Consider the following 14,014-nt stretch of genomic DNA (forward strand, 5'->3'; position numbering starts at 1 on the left):
TGAAAGCAAAACCTAGGATGGCTCATATGATAATTTCTAAGACCTTCTTGAAGGCTGCCTCTTTGCAATTGTGTCAAACCAATCACAGACACCACAACCTCTCGCCTGCAGACTTAAAACACCTGATAATGCCCACCCTATCAGTAACATCCCTACTATATATACCAATGTGTCAATTTATATTGGATGTGAATATTACTATATGTACTCTTCAGAAACAACTATTGTGGATGTGAGTTATAGTACAAGAATATGTCATAAACAGGATAATATTACCTTTTTTGGGCCATTTCCACACAGGCCTTATTATATATTTTAACAATATTAGTGTACTAAAACACACCTCACATGGATGTGGATGACAATTATATGGTAAATAACAGAGGACAAGATTTATGGTGAACTATAAGAATATTTATTTATTTTTTGGCTTCTTGGATGAGGGAGCTGAGGTAGCTGTAGTGGATTGCCTTGTTCTCCTGGTTTGAGAAGATTCTTCTGTTTCTGCTGATGTGTTGGCCACAGATGATAGGCTGGAGACAGTGTCCTGCTGGTGTGTAAAGTGCTCAACCAACACACCCAAGAGTTGATTTTGTTCTCTCCATCTATTGTCCATTTGCATCTGCATATCAGACAGAATTAGAATCATCTGTGATTGGTTATGAACACTTGCACTTAACGATGCTGCTATGTCCCTCTGTAGCTCTATGCTACATTGTTGTCTCCTCTGTTGGCTCCTGAAGAACCTCTCTTGGCCTCTTTGTATGTTCTCTGTGCTTGTTATGAGCCTCCTCTGGAGTGCAATGTATTCCTCACCCAGGGGTGAATACAATGCATCCACATGCTCTTGAGCAGCAGGGCTTCTAGGTGCTTGAGGTGCAGGTTCAGATGCATCTGCTGGTGCTTGAGGTGCAGGTTCAGCTGCATCTGCTGCTGCTTGAGTACTTTCAGCTATATGTTCTTCTGCAGATGGTGGAGCTCTTCCAAGTGAAGAGGATGGTGGAGCTCTTCAAAGTGAAGAGGATGGTGGAGCTCTTCCAAGTGAAGAGGATGGTGGAGCTCTCCCAAGTGAAGAGGATGGTGGAGCTCTCCCAAGTGAAGAGGATGGTGGAGCTCTCCCACGTGAAGAGGATGGTGGAGCTCTCAGGGTGGATTGATAGTCCCACTGATGACCAGTGTGTGACCACTCAGCATGTCCAGTTGGCACTTCTTGTGACATAGCCTGTGTGTAAAAGCTATGACTGCCCTGAGATTGTGTGTGTGTGGGGGGGGGGGGGGTAAATACATGGACCCTTTGTGGCTGTCTTGGCTCCCCCTCAAAGCCAAAAGAAGAATATTCCTCTGTCCATGAATCTTGCCAGGGGTCATATGTCAATGGTGGTGGAATCACTTTCGGGTCCTCAACTTAAGCCATCCAACCCTGCTCATGCCTGGGAGCATAATGTTCATGTGGTTACCTGAAGACTGGTGGTGGTGGTGGTGGAGGTGGCGGCATGCCTGTGACTGGTGATGGTGGTGGCTGCATGCCTGTTTGCATCCTCGTGACAGGAGGTTCTGTGGAGGAGTCAAATGATGAGAGGGATTAGTACAGTCATATATATGTCCATGTGGGCATACAATGTACATTGATACATGCTAGGGCCTATACTGATTCTCATGTCAAACTCTATAACATGCATGTGCACATTGCGATTTGTGATATGAGGGATTTTAATATGCGCAGTATACAGGTATGTGTTTCATACAATAGTTATGTGTACATGTCAATGATGGAAAAAATGTGTTGTTTAAGTGACACTATGGTCACACAATTTACTTTAGCCTGATGTAGGCACAGAACCTGCTTTCTTGAGCTAAAAGTATTGTGATGGCTATAGTGTCCATTTACTGAAAACTCTACATGTGGCTTGTGGCCTGTGTTACTCTGAGACATATTAGTATTGCACTATTCCACCTCATATCATGAATTGCATTGTGTTAAGTAGCATTAATGTCAAATATAATTGTAGATGTTTTTGTTAGTAGGCCAAATACCATGCTCCTCATTGTGTACATGAATGTGTGACATTAAAGGATGTTATATCTCAAATACATATAATACTGGTGTGTGGGATGTTACTCACCAGCATGATGTGCTGTGGTTGCAGCCCCTGAGTCACGAGCCCCTGGAAGTCCACGGACTGCTGTGATACTCAGGGACCTGCGTATCATCTCCTGCCAGGTGTTGTATTCTATGTCCAGGGGTGGAGCACCGACTGTTCCCCTCTGGTGAATAGCTTCCTGCCCCATTTTTTCTTTCACCCACCTCTTACAGTCATTCCACCGCTTTTTAAGGCCCTCAACAGTCCTCCTCTGCGGGGTCACACTGTTGACGGCATCCTCTACCGCCAACTATGCTGTTTTACGCCTTTTGGCAACGCCTTTGCCCTTCTCCTGGCCAAAGAGGGCACTGTGATTGTCCATGATGGCCTGGACTAGGGCAACATTCTCATCGAATGATAAGTTTGGACATTTCATCCTCTCATCCTCCGTGGACACCTAGGTTGCTCCCTGTGATGTCCCTGGTGTGGGTTCCTCCCTATCCACTCCCTCCTCCCTCCTTCTGCCCCCATGTGCACCCTCTGTCCCTTTTCTAGATGTGCCTGGTCTCTGGGGCTCTCGGGCATCTCACCTCCCATCATCCCTTCTAGCTCTCCCTCTCCACTTACTCCATGACGGGGACCCCACTGCTCCTCCTGTCCTCTACAATACTCCTCTCCCTGCCACTCATCTCCCCTCCGCCCTACCTCTCCCTGCCATCCTCACACTACACACACTCACACTCACTCCCAGTTCAATCACACACAATCACAACCAAACACTATTTTCACACTGTAAAATTGAAATAAAATGTGTGAGGTGTTAGAAAAAAAGTGTGATGTATTTGTATATGTATGTATGCAAAATGTGTGTAATATGTAAAAATATGTGTAAGTGTACAAGCTTTATCAACCAACAATGCGACCTAACTCCTCTGTTTGCGCCTCTCTCTCTACTCTGACTAATCCTCCACTCCACTGTAGTGTACTGTAGCTCAACGAACCATCCAAACACCCTGAAGAAAATGGCGGCTGCGCATGGGTTTATATATGACTTTTGAATAGCGTAATTACGTGTCACATTTTTAGATGGAGTCGCGGTTCATTTTTACGAGTGTTAGCCTAATTTGCATAAAACTACTCTTTATTGAGACTTTACGTGGACAAAATACAGGCGTAATTGACTTGCGATGACTAAAATGTGTATTTGCGCACTTTTTGGAAGATCCCAGTTTGTCCTACTTACGCCTGTTAAGCATCTTACGGTGCAGTATATGTAATACCCCAATGTGCGAGGTGAAATTACGGGCGGCACGGGTTTCCACGCTTGCACCGAAAACGACGCTGTATATCAGATTGCGCCCCTGATTCTTCACTATACTTTACATAACATTTGGAAGCTATGCTGATCAGTTCATTTGATTTACACCACAGTTAAAGGGATAGGAAAGACAAAATTAAAGTTCTATTTTTAAAAGAGCTTCGTTCTCATGGTATCTCTTTTTGAAAAAGAATACGCACATATCCTAAACTAGTGGGAGCTAACTGCGAGCATCATGGCAAATGCAGTTCAGAAACATCTGGAGTGCCAAGGTTCACCATCACTGCTATAGAATAACATTAACCAAAACTTTAACAACTTACCCCCTTAACGACAGACGTACCCTGTATGTCCGTGGTCATTAAGGGTTTTAATAGCACAGCAAAGCGGTGCTAATACTGCAAGCCTCACTTCTCGAAGGCATGCAGCTATATTGCAGTCTTGCCAACATCAGCAAGACCTGCGCTATATACAGCAGATGTTTGGGACCGTTAGTTAAATGGTTCAAGGGACATGAAACCCACATTTTTTCTTTCATGATTTAAATTGAGCAAACATTTTTAAACAACTTTCCAATTTACTTTTTTGCTTCATTCCCTTGGCATCCTTTATTGAAGAAAGAGAAATGCAATACTGGGAGCTAGCTGAACACATCATTAAGCCAATGACAAGAGGTATATATGTGTAGCCACCAATCAGCAGCTAGCTCCTGAGCCTACCTAGATATGCTTTTCAACAAAGGATACCAGGAGAACTAATAAATTAGATAACCGAAGTAAATTGGAAAGTTGTTTAAAATTGTATGTTCTAAAACAAAGTTAAAACCAGTGATGCATTTCTCAGCCCCATAGGCTGTTTCCTTAGGCTAAGTCTACGGGGATGAGAAATGTGAAGCTGTTTTTAACTTTGTTTCTAATAATATTTACTTTTTACATTTAATATACATTTGCTACTTTTGGATCAACACTTTTGACTTCAAGTTAAAGGGATACTAAATGCAACATTTTTCTTTTTTGATTCGGATAGAGCATGCAAATTTCAGCAACTTTCTTATGTACTCCTATTATCAATTTTCTTCATTATTTTGGTATCTTTGAAAAATTAGAAATGAAAGCTTGGAAGCCAGCCCATTTTTGATTTAGCACCCTGGATAGTGCTTGCTAATTAGTGGCTACATTTAGCCACTAATTAGTGCTACCCAGGTGCTGTACCTAAAATGGCCCGGCTCCTAAGCTTTTATCCTGCTTTTCAAATAAAGATACCAAGAGAAAGAAGAAAATTTGATAAGGAGTAAGTTAGAAAGTTGCATGCTCTACCCAAATCATGAAAGAAAGAAAAACATGGGTTTAGTAGCCCTTTAAGTAGTCTGATCAAGACTGTACTTGGCCATGTGGAGTCCCTGTGTCCTTTAATTATTTATTTAGAGCCTTTCTTTGGGATAAACATCCCACTACAGGGAGTGAACTGGGCAACAGTGGATATAGATCATTACCAAGGGTTTGATGCACAATGATACCCCTTTATTCTGGACTTTTGTGAGATCATGTTTGTGATTTGGGACATTTTATTGCATATTTAATTTGGAGGACACCCCTATATAATATTTTTGTAATGTTTCATTATGCATAACTAAATATTTTAGGGCTGCAACTAACAATTATTTTAGTAATCGATTAATCGGCCGATTATTTTTTCGATTAATCGACTAATCGGATATAAAAAGAATAAATAATTGTTTCCTATATTTTAAATAGAATCCACATACGGAGTGTTAAAAATATAAAAACTTCAGACTAAAACTTTACATTAACACAACTGTTTGTCCAATTTTTAAGCAGCAGAGCAGTGTTTTATAATTAAGCATAACAAAAACTGTTTGAAAAGAGGTAGAACTTCCACCTTGGCAAGGGGCCTCTCAATAAAGTAACCATTGACTTCAATCTAACATAAAACATATCTTGAATATCTATACACAATGGTAAATAACCAGCTATAAGGTTAGGGGAAAATATCTAGTCCGCTCTAAAAAATAACAGATATATACTTATAAAGGATGAATCCGGTACATATCACAATTGAGTAAAAACAGAATTTATGCTTACCTGATAAATTTCTTTCTCTTGTGATGTATCGAGTCCACGGATTCATCCATACTTGTGGGATATTCTCCTTCCTTACAGGAAGTGGCAAAGAGAGCACCCACAGCAGAGCTGTCTATATAGCTCCTCCCTTAGCTCCACCCCCAGTCATTCGACCGAAGGCTAGGAAGAAAAAGGAGAAACTATAGGGTGCAGAGGCGACTGAAGTTTTTTTAAATAAAAATATACTACCTGTCTTAAATAAACAGGGCGGGCCGTGGACTCGATACATCACAAGAGAAAGAAATTTATCAGGTAAGCATAAATTCTGTTTTCTCTTGTAAGATGTATCGAGTCCATCATCCAGATGTATAGAGTTCTTGTAAGATGTATCGAGTCCATCATCCAGATGTATAGAGTTCATCCATACTTGTGGGATACCAATACCAAAGCTTTAGGACACGGATGAAGGGAGGGACAAGACAGGTACCTTAAACGGAAGGCACCACTGCTTGTAGAACTTTTCTCCCAAAAATAGCCTCTGCAGAAGCAAAAGTATCGAATTTGTAAAATTTGGAAAAAGTATGAAGCGAAGACCAAGTCGCCGCCTTACAAATCTGTTCAACAGAAGCCTCATTTTAAAAGCCCATGTGGAAGCCACTGCTCTAGTAGAATGAGCAGTAATTCTTTCAGGAGGCTGCTGGCCAGCAGTCTCATAAGCCAAACGGATGATGCTTTTCAGCCAAAAAGAGAGGTAGCCGTAGCCTTTTGACCTCTCCGCTTACCAGAATAAACAACAAACAATGAAGATGTTTGACGGAAATCTTTAGTTGCTTGTAGGTAGAACTTTAAAGCATGAACCACATCAAGATTGTGCAACAGATGTTCCCTTCTTTGATGAAGGATTAGGACACAGTGAAGGAACAACAATTTCCTGATTGATATTCCTATTAGAAACAACCTTAGGAAGAAATCCAGGTTTGGTACGCAAAACCACCTTATCTGCATGGAAAACAAGGTAAGGTGAGTCACACTGTAAAGCAGATAACTCAGAAACTCTTCGAGCCGAAGAGATAGCTACCAAAAACAAAACTTTCCAAGATAGAAGCTTAATATCTATGGAATGCATAGGTTCAAACGGAAACCCTTGAAGAACTTTAAGAACTAAGTTTAAGCTCCATGGCGGAGCAACGGGTTTAAATACAGGCTTGATCCTGACTAAAGCCTGACTAAACGCTTGAATGTCTGGGACATCTGCCAGACGTTTGTGTAAAAGAATAGACAAAGCAGATATCTGTCCTTTTAAGGAACTAGCTGATAATCCCTTCTCCAATCCTTCTTGGAGAAAACACAATATTCTAGGAATCCTAATCTTACTCCATGAGTAACCCTTGGATTCACACCAATAAAGATATTTGCGCCAAATATTATGATAAATTTTCCTGGTGACAGGCTTTCTAGCTCGAATCAGGGTATCAATGATCGACTCAGAGAAACCACGCTTTGATAGAATCAGGCGTTCAATCTCCAAGCAGTCAGACGCAGAGAAATTAGATTTGGATGCTTGAAAGGACCTTGGATTAGAAGGTCCTGCCTCATTGAGAGAGTCCACGGTGGAACAGATGACATGTCCACTAGATCTGCATACCAAGTCCTGCGTGGCCACGCAGGTGCTATCCGAATCACCAAAGCTCATTCCTGCTTGATTCTGGCAACCAGACGTGGGAGGAGAGGAAACGGTGGAAATACATAGGCCAGATTGAAGGACCAGGGCACTGCTAGAGCATCTATCAGTACCGCCTGGGGATCCCAGGACCTGGACCCGTAACAAGGAAGTTTGGCGTTCTGACGGGACACCATCAGATCCAATTCTGGTGTGCCCCATAGCTGAGTCAGCTGGGCAAATACCTCCGGATGGAGCTCCCACTCCCCCGGATGAAAAGTCTGACGACTTAGGAAATCCGCCTCCCAGTTCTCTACCCCTAGGATATGGATTGCTGAGAGATGGCAAGAGTGATCCTCCACCCATTGGATTATTTTGGTTACCTCCATCATCGCTAGAGAACTCTGTGTTCCTCCTTGATGATTGATATAAGCTACAGTCGTGATGTTGTCCGACTGAAATCTGATGAATTTGGCCGCAGCTAGCTGAGGCCACGCCTGAAGCGCATTGAATATCACTCTTAGTTCTAGAATGTTTATCGAGAGGAGAGTTTCCTCCCGAGACCATAAGCCCTGTGCTTTCAGGGAGTTCCAGACTGCACCCCAGCCTAGCAGGCTGGCATCTGTCGTTACTATGAGCCACTCTGGCCTGCGGAAACACATTCCCTGAGACAGGTGGTCCTGAGACAACCACCAGAGAAGAGAATCTCTGGTCTCCTGGTCCAGGTGCAGTTGAGGAGATAAATCTGCATAATCCCCATTCCACTGTTTGAGCATGCATAGTTGCAGTGGTCTGAGGTGTAGGCGGGCAAAAGGAACTATGTCCATTGCCGCTACCATGAGTCCGATTACCTCCATACACTGAGCAACTGATGGCCGAGGAATGGAATGAAGTGCTCGGCAAGTGGTTAAGAGTTTTGATTTTCTGACCTTCGTCAGAAATATTTTCATTTCTACCGAGTCTATCAGAGTCCCTAGGAAGGAAACTCTTGTGAGACGGAAGAGAGAACTCTTTTTTTATGTTCACCTTCCACCCGTGAGATCTCAGAAAAGCCAACACGATGACCGTGTGAGACATGGCTAGTTGGAAAGTCGACGCCTGAATTAAGATGTCGTCTAGATAAGGCGCCACTGCTATGCCCCACGGTCTTAGAACCGCCAAAAGGGACCCTAGCACCTTTGTGAAAATTCTGTGAGCAGTGGCCAACCCGAAGGGAAGGGCCACGAACTGGTAATGCCTGTCCAGAAAGGCGAATCTGAGGAATTAATGATGATCTCTGTGAATAGGGATGTGTAGATACGTCCACGGTAGTCATATATTGACCCTCCTGGATCAAAGGTAGAATAGTCCGAATAGTCTCCATCTTGAATGATGGTACTCTGAGGAATTTGTTTAGAATTTTGAGATCCAAGATTGGTCTGAAAGTTCCCTCTTTCTTGGGAACCACAAACAGGTTTGAGTAAAACCCTAGCCCTTTTTCCTCTTTTGGAACTGGGCGGATCACTCCCATGGTATGTAGGTCTTCTACACAGTGTAAGAACGCCTCTCTCTTTGCCTGGTTTGCAGACAATTGAGAAATGTGAAATCTCCCCCTTGGGGGGGGAGTCTTTGAAGTCCAGAAGATATCCATGGGACACAAAAATCGTGAACATCTCTTGCCCAAGCCTGAGCGAAGAGAGAGAGTCTGTCCCCTACTAGATCCGGTCCCGGATCGGGGGGCTACCCCTTCATGCTGTCTTAGGCTTCTTGGCCTGTTTACCCTTGTTCCAAGTCTTTTTAGGTCTCCAGACTGACTTGGATTTGGCAAAATTCCCCTCTTGCTTTGCAGCAGGGGAAGCTGAAGCGGGACCATGTTTGGTCCTCATTTTTGTTTTATCATGAGGGAGGGCATGGCCTTTCCCTCCAGTGATGTCTGAAATAATCTCTTTCAGTTCAGGCCCGAATAGGGTCTTTCCTTTGAAAGGGATGTTCAAAAGTTTAGATTTTGATGACACATCAGCAGACCAGGACTTAAGCCATAACGCCCTGCGTGCTAAAATGGCAAAACCTAAATTCTTTGCCGCTAATTTAGCCAGTTGGAAAGCGGCATCTGTAATGAAAGAATTAGCCAACTTAAGGGCCTTAATTCTATCCATAATATCCTCTAATGGAGTCTCCATCTGAAGAGCCTCTTCTAGAGCCACGAACTAGAAAGCAGCTACAGTAGTTACAGGAACAATGCACGCAAAAGGTTGGAGAAGAAAACCTTGATAAACAAAAATTTTCTTCAGGAGACCCTGTAATTTTTTATCCATAGGATCTTTGAAAGCACAACTGTCTATGATAGGTATAGTTGTACACTTAGCAAGAGTAGAAATAGCTCCCTCCACCTTAGGAACCGTCTGCCACGAGTCCCGCATGGTGTCAGATATGGGAAACATTTTCTTTAAGACAGGAGGGGGAGCGAACGGTATACCTGGTCCATCCCACTCCTTAGTAACAATATTCGCAATCCTCTTAGGGACTGGAAAAACATCAGTGTAAACAGGAACCTAAGTATTTGTCCATTTTACACAATTTCTCTGGGACCACTATAGGGTCACAATCATCTAGAGTCGCTAATACCTCCCTGAGCAACAAGCGGAGGTGTTCAAGCTTAAATTTAAAGGCCGTCATATCAGAATCTGTCTGAGGGAGCGTCTTTCCTGAATCAGAAATCTCTCCCTAAGATAACAAATCCCTTACCCCTACTTCAGAGCATTGTGAGGGTATATCGGATACGGCTACTAAAGCGTCAGACAGCTCAGCATTTGTTCTTAACCCAGAGCTGTCACGCTTTGCTTGTAAACCAGGCAGTTTAGATAAAACCTCTGTGAGGGTTTTATTCATAACTGTGGCCATGTCTTGTAAAGTAAATTAATTTGATGCATTAGAGGTACTTGGCGTCACTTGTGCGGGCGTTACTGGTTGTGACACTTGGGGAGAGCTAGATGGCAAATCCTCATTTCCTTCTGTCTGAGAATCATCTATTGCTATATTTATAAGTGCTAAAATATGCTCTTTATAATTTATAGACATATCAGTGCAAGTTGGACACATTCTAAGAGGGGGTTCCACAGTGGCTTCTAAACACATTGAACAAGGATTTTCCTTGATGTCAGACATGTTAAAAAGGCTAGTAATGAAACAAGCAAGCTTGGAAAACACTTTATTCAAAGTAAATAATACTTGGAAAAAAACGGTACTGTGCCTTTAACAGAAAAAAAGATGCACAAACTCTGCAAAACAGTGTAAAAAAGCAGTAAACTTTACGAAAATTTTACAGTAGTATCATAAAGCCTTAGTAAGTTTGCACAGACAGACAAATAAACGATTAACCCTTTAATGTAAAAACCGGATTGACAAAAAGTAAAAAACCGGTAAAAAAAAACGTTTAGCACCTTGCCACAGCTCTGCTGTGGCGCCTACCTGCCCTTTAGGAAAGATTTGTGGGGAGAAAACTTCTTTTAAGCCCTCAAACACAGCAGGACCCTCTGGAGAAGCAGCTGGATGTCTCTGAGTAAAAGAAACTGTGCAACTAAGGCGTGAATATAGGCCCCTCCCACCTCACTCGATGTTATGGGGCCTAAAAGAAACACACCAGAGTGTTTCTAAACTAGCCATGTGGGTTAATAACCCTTAAATAAGCCACAATGACCCCTTAAAGTCCCTCAAAAAACGTTATGATTTCAATAAAAAAAATGTTTTTTCCTATCAGTGTCACCAGTAACAAATGAGCCCTTTATGCAAGCTGGGATTCCTACTAAGTGTTTGAATACAGCTTACCCTTCCCTTATGGGGATATTGCCAGCCTTTTCTAGAATTATCACAGTCTGTCTAGAAAAAAAATTGACTGAACATACCTCGATGCAGCTTAGCATGCAAACCGTTCCCCCAACTGAAGTTTTCCTGTACTCTTCAGCCCTTGTGAGAACAGCAGTGGATCTTAGTTACAAAGTGCTAAGATCATCATCCTCCTTGCAGAAATCCTCATCCCTTTTCTGCTAGAGAGTGAATAGTACACACCGGTACCATTTAAAATAACAAACTTTTGCTTGAGAAAATAAAAACTAACATTTTTGTCACCACACTCACTTTACCTTTCCTAGTACTTAGAGTAGGCAAAGAGAATGACTGGGGGGTAGAGCTAAGGGAGGAGCTATATAGACAGCTCTGCTGTGGGTGCTCTCTTTGCCACTTCCTGTAAGGAAGGAGAATATCGCACAAGTATGGATGAATCCGTGGACTCGATACATCTTACAAGAGAAAATATTAAAATAAAAACAAACCAAAAGCAGTAAGGAATATACGTATATCAATAACAGGACAAAGCCTTACACATATATCTATACAGTACATATAATCAGCAATAGCAAGCAATCCGCTAATAATTGTGCAAACAGATAACAGTGCACATCAATTCAAACAACTCCCATCAATCTAGGGGCTAGGTGTAAATAACAAGCTTGGCACTATATAATGCAAAGCATAGTTCCAAATCCCCTTATTGAATATAAACGATACAAATGATAAGTCCTATTATATCTGGGTTGCACATAAGCCAGGGGTAGTTGTAAACTTATAGTGTACTGAAAAAGTGAAAAGTAAATGTCTGTAGACGTCCTTTAGGCTAAGGACATAACCATAAAACACAATACCAAGTGCAGGAGCTCAGTGGAGTGAAGCAGCTGGTGCTGTGCACAGACCAACTAATTGCAAACCAACTAATTGATTATGAGATTTGTTGACAACTATTTTCATAATCGATTATTATCGATTATGACGATTAGTTGTTGCAGCTCTAAAATATTTTATATAAAAATCTCAAGGTGTTTACTGTCCCTTTAAATATGATTTATATTGACCTCATCGCTGTACTCAAAAGTTCTAATTACACTCAATGCAGTTAATAGAATAACCACATAAAAAAAACTACAACAAAAAGTACATTCCTTGCGTTGTTTCTATCAATGTGATTTTAACAATTTTGATAGTTTGATATACACTAGATGTAAGGCCATACAGCATATTATATAAAAAAAGACTGTCTGTATCAGAAAGCTAAAGGACCATTAAAAGGATAGGAAAGTCAAAATAACACTTGCATGACTCAGATAGAGCATGTTATTTTAAAACACTTTTAAATTCACTTCTATTTTCAAATGTGCTTCGTTCCCTTGGTAAATCTTGTTGAAAAAGAATACGCACATATCCTATGGGAGCTAGCAGCTGATTGATGCCTGCACACATTTGTCTCTTGTGATTGGCCGACTAGATGTGATCAGCTAGCTGCCAGTAGTGCACTGCTGTTCTTTCAGCAAAGGAGAACAAGAGAATGAAGCAAATTTGAAAATAGAAGTAAATTGGAAAGTTGTTTAAAATTGTGTGTTCTATCTGAATCATGAAAGAAAACTTGGTGGTTTCCTGTCCCTTTAAACTTGGCATTTGCACAATAACGCATAAAGGGCTAGATTACGAGTGGTGCGCTGTTGCCCGCAAGAGAATAAGGGGTTTATCGCGACTCTGTGCCCGTCAGAAGTAGCGAGTGTATTACTAGTGGAAAGTAAACGCCTTTGCTTGAGAGAAATTGAATTTAATGTGAATTTAATGTGCGCCAGGATAGCGCGACTTCAGAGCTCTGGTTAACAGTTATGCAACACAAAAAAGTTGCACAAAACACATAAAAATTTTATTTAAAACTACAGTTTCACTCAATAATATTGTCAAATAAAATTATTTAAAAATATTGCATTAAATAGTTATAAGGGCACAAACATAAGAAGTAAATATGTATATGTATGTATGTATATATATATATATATATATATATATATATATATATATATATATATATATATATATATATATATATATATATATATATATTTATATACATATGCATTTATATGTATATACATATATACAGGGCTCAAAATTTCAAGTCCTAAATTAATAGCCAGGACAAAACGTTACTCGCCCCTTTTAATCCCACCCACAGCCACTACTTCACCGCCTATTTGCATATGTTTAGCCATTATGAAACATTTTGTAATATTGTTTTTATTTTAAACCATAACAAATTAAATAATGTAACACAGTGGTTCTCAACCTAAGTGACCTCAAGGCCCAGTAAGTTTTACCCGGACGGGTCCAGGGCCCGGTAAGCATCGGTGTTGCAGTAGGTTTGGAAGATCTATCTATCTATTATCTATCTATCTATATATCTATCTATATATATATATATATATATATATATATATATATATATATACACATATACACACACACACAGTCTCTTTCTCTCCTCCCCTCTCTATTTCTCTCTCTCTCTCCTCCCCCCTCTCTCTCTCCTCCCCCTCTCTTTCTTTCTCTCCTCCCCCCTCTCTTTCTCTCTCTCCTCCCCCTCTCTTTCTCTCTCTCCTCCCCCCTCTCTTTCTCTCTCTCCTCCTCCCTCCTCCTCCCTCTCTCTCTCCTCCCTCTCTTTCTCCCCCTCTCTTTCTCTCTCTCCTCCCCCCTCTCTTTCTCTCTCTCCTCCTCCCTCCTCCCTCTCTTTCTCTGTCCTCCCTCTCTTTCTCTGTCTTCCCTCTCTTTCTCTGTCTTCCCTCTCTTTCTCTGTCTTCCCTCTCTTTCTCTGTCTTCCCTCTCTTTCTCTGTCTTCCCTCTCTTTCTCTGTCTTCCCTCTCTTTCTCTGTCTTCCCTCTCTTTCTCTGTCTTCCCTCTCTTTCTCTGTCTTCCCTCTCTTTCTCTGTCCTCCCTCCCTTTCTCTGTCCTCCCTCTCTTTCTCTGTCCTCCCTCTCTTTCTCTGTCCTCCCTCTCTTTCTCTATCCTCCCTCTTTCTCTCTCCTCCCTCTTTCTC

General features: G+C 41.6%; 1 long non-coding RNA gene across 1 annotated transcript in view; it reads right to left on the minus strand.

Moving 5' to 3' along the window:
• Positions 1-392: 392 nt before the first annotated feature.
• Positions 393-14,014, minus strand: part of LOC128655802 (uncharacterized) — a 53,044-nt gene continuing 39,422 nt past the window's right edge. The window contains exon 2 of the long non-coding RNA XR_008401909.1: positions 393-1,554. This is a non-coding gene — a long non-coding RNA (uncharacterized LOC128655802). The remainder of the gene's footprint in view (positions 1,555-14,014) is intronic.

Source organism: Bombina bombina, chromosome 4 (genome assembly GCF_027579735.1).
Source record: "Bombina bombina isolate aBomBom1 chromosome 4, aBomBom1.pri, whole genome shotgun sequence".
NCBI classification, from domain to species: domain Eukaryota; kingdom Metazoa; phylum Chordata; class Amphibia; order Anura; family Bombinatoridae; genus Bombina; species Bombina bombina.